Source organism: Solanum stenotomum, unplaced genomic scaffold, assembly GCF_019186545.1.
Source record: "Solanum stenotomum isolate F172 unplaced genomic scaffold, ASM1918654v1 scaffold35985, whole genome shotgun sequence".
NCBI lineage: Eukaryota > Viridiplantae > Streptophyta > Magnoliopsida > Solanales > Solanaceae > Solanum > Solanum stenotomum.
Genome location: NW_026033708.1, coordinates 1 through 3,613, shown reverse-complemented (window position 1 = coordinate 3,613; position 3,613 = coordinate 1). Strand labels below are relative to the sequence as shown.

The 3,613-nt window shown below is 33.7% G+C and overlaps 1 long non-coding RNA gene across 1 annotated transcript; it reads right to left on the bottom strand.

Annotated features, from left to right (window-relative positions):
* Positions 1-735: 735 nt before the first annotated feature.
* Positions 736-3,262, bottom strand: LOC125852489 (uncharacterized). Its single transcript, XR_007445022.1, has 3 exons — positions 3,133-3,262; positions 2,791-2,839; positions 736-836 (listed from the first exon to the last, which is right to left on the bottom strand). It is a non-coding gene; the product is annotated as an uncharacterized LOC125852489 (long non-coding RNA).
* Positions 3,263-3,613: the final 351 nt, after the last annotated feature.

Genomic DNA, 3,613 nt, shown 5'->3' with positions numbered 1-3,613 from the left:
CTCAACCTCTATAGTAAATTTACAAGATCGAATGACATGCTGGTACATTTAGTTTGAAAAAAGTAGACACATGCCTAGAGAAGTTGTAGGCTATAACACGTAAAGCATATATACTTACCTCAAAATGATAAGAATACAATAGATGAACCCACAAATTAACAGAGGCAAAAAGAAATAAACCAAATTTTTTTTATGTTACGTTTTATCATTAACAATAAAGAGATAAACTTTTCACTTCTCAACTCAAAATCATGATATGCTTCTAACTCTATGGAGAATGACATAGAATATTGAAAGTTTCTTTCCAGCTGATCCACACCACTAATACACTGGAAACTAAACAAGGAGTGAGATAGTTACATCTACCAAGTCTAGGGATAACATATGCAAATAACCTGACAACAACACCTCTGTCCACCTACCGGAGCTACAAAAAATTTAGTAATTTGACACCTGATAAGTCCTACGCAACAATCAACCCTCACCCCCCACCCTACCTACCTAAATAGCAACAAAATCATCTCCTTATTACTAAGATTTATTCCGACACAAGAGCGGCGATATTTTGGAGATTCCGAGCAACTTAGCCTAAAACTTTTCCACGAGTCCACTAGTTACCTTACTTTCCAAACCATATAGGTTTCACATATATGTACTTCATACACTTCAGACAAGTGCTCAGTTTCAAATACATGATAACCATCAAAAAAAAATTCTCTACTATATAAATCAGAAAAGAAATACTTTTCAACAAATAATAATCAGAAGAAAAAAACTCACGATTTTCATTAGCTCAACTATTGCCAGCTTCCTTTTCATCTACATTTGATGGCAAACTGTGATCATGAGGTCAAACACCAGCACACAAACACATATTAGGTTTTCCAATTACAATAAAAGCAGGTCCATTATTAATAAACACAGTGATAATTCATAAGAAGAGAAAATAAAATAAATATATTGAAAGAAGGAAGATGCATAAAGTACTTAAGAAAGCATTGACAATTCTAACTTCTAATATTGAGTTACACAATCCTACTAAATTAGCATCTACAAATAAATTTTATACGGAGAGATAACACTATGCTTGTGCGGATGAACATGAAATTTGAAAGACTAATTACGTATTTAAGTTCCTACTCAGTTTTATCAAAGAAAATATAACACAAATAATATATATATATAAATTAATGCGAGCAACGCTTTTGTTTTTAGTGAAAGTAATTGAAATGATGATTTTGATAAATACATGCTCTCTCTGATCCCATAACTTCTACAGGTAACCATTTGAGTACAAACATCATAAGACTCTCATTTCTCTCAACCCATGGCGTATGTGTAAAAGTTATTTGTAAGATAGAAAAGAGCCTAGAATGGAAGCAAACGTAAACCTATAAAGTGCAAGCAGAGTAGAATATTAATAGCTCAAAAGCTTAGGCAGAAGAGTAGAATATTAATAGCTTAAAAGAAAAATCTTTGAACTCATTAACTATTATACTTTGGGTTCCTATTCACTATTAGACAAGAGATTCTTCAATACTGCCACCATTTTCTGCCATATTAGAAGACGCCTTTGATACATATGTGCTTATAAAGTCATTGTAAGTTTTTGAACTATGGGAATAAGAACTAAGCGTCGGTTGCTTAGCTTCTAGTTACGCTATTAATCAAGTTATTGTCAATTGAGAAGTTTTGGGATAAAGAACTATGTGGCACCACCTAAGAAACATATTGTCTATCTAAAACAGGGCACTCCACAGTTTACCTATTGAGGATTTCACTGACCAGTTCCGAAATGTTATAAGGGGTCATGGGAAAGAGAAGTAAAATGTATATACAGGGGTATCGAGCGTAGTAAGAAACACAATTATGCTTTTGTCGATGGCCTTGTTCAAATATCCATATTAAAATATCATTTATTTGGCCATGTGCTCCCTTTCAAGAAGGTTCTCAAACAAGAAATATTAAAGAAGATAAAAATATAATAACTCTTCCTTGTAGAGATATAAAAAATAAGGACAATTAAACAAAAGAAGAACATTAAGAAAGTCATTCGTCTATACCATAAGAACCTATCACGACAAAAAGAAAATGGTCTACCAAAGGTTCAGAAGGATTAACTTCAGTGAGTTGAGCACAATCAAAGCAGGATGGAGTACTGCTTGACTCTCCCTGGACATAAAGAAAATGGTGTGCTGAAGGTTAGGAAGAAACACATTCAGTGAGTTGGGAGGAAGCTAAATGAACCATTTGGTTCTGGATGGGTGAATTGCTAGCTTTCTCCGGTTATCATTCATACAATTTTCTTTGATATGTTATCATAGATATGCTTGAAGAAGTACAATGTGCGTATATAGTTGAATTATCCGCTATAACTTTCACATTCTTGCTAGGACTTGGGGAGTATCGCATATGAGTTAGACATACCTCTTATTAATCTCTTCATTTTGTATTTCTTTGTCAAGACATACTGTCCAGTTTTGTTGACTTAGCAATGAGCAAACAAGATGGAGTATTAATGTGCTCAATGTACAGTAATTCTATGAATATGATGAACATAAAGGAATTTGTAAGGGAAATGCAGTTCCGGAAGGAAAAAAAATGCAAGCAACACAATACAAATGAGGATTAAGATTTAACAAAAACTAAAAGAAAACTGCAGGGCAAGAGAAATACAAAAGGGAGGACAGATACTCACTACATTCTGTGGTTTAAGTTTTGATGAATCTCATGTGTTATTAAGGATCACATTTATAACCATAATATCATATACTTTAGAGATAAATTTACCTCAAACAGGCATCTAATTGATTTGTTCACAGAACCTTTAATCCGAAACCTGAAAATAAATAGTTAACTTCTTTAAGAGAAGAAGTATTTACACAGTGAAATTCTATAAAAGAAACACAGGGATTCTAGTTTAACTACCAAGTGAAAGAAGCAAACAACAAAGTTGAGCATGAATATATGGCTCCACACTCGTTGCGGCAGTGAACAATTGGAAACCAACACACCACACCTCTTGAGAATCCAACATAACACATACGAAGGCAAAACAATCTTAGACCACTGATTGAATTTCATAGAATTTCATAAAACCCAATTTAAGGAATCAATGAAATAGAAAATTACCTATATTGCCTTGATTATTGCAGTTGTTCCAAAGCCTAGCTACAACCTTCTTCATCAAATCAAAGGAGCCGCACTTAAAGGTGGCTTTCTCATGACCCACATCTTCATCCTAAAAATTCTTTAATCAGGGAACATAAAGCATTCAACGCCGGATAACAATAGTGAGGATATTAGGGTTTACAGATTTTATTGCTTTTGGGAAATATATTTGCCTACAACCCGAGAACTGAATTTTTAGAGAGATAAGAGGCGCCTTTTGTCCGCTAAATTTAGTTTTAGGGACTAGTTATTTCTTTAATATAGAGACCATATTAGGTCTCTTCGTTATAAGAAAAATTAAAATAGCGAACTAGGGACCAGAAGGAAAACCCATCTCTATAAGCATACTTTCAAGGACTAGATTTTTGACTCGTCTCTAAAAGTTGGTCTCTATTAATCCTTTTTCTTGTAGTGTAAGCAACGTCCCCGAAATGGAGGACTC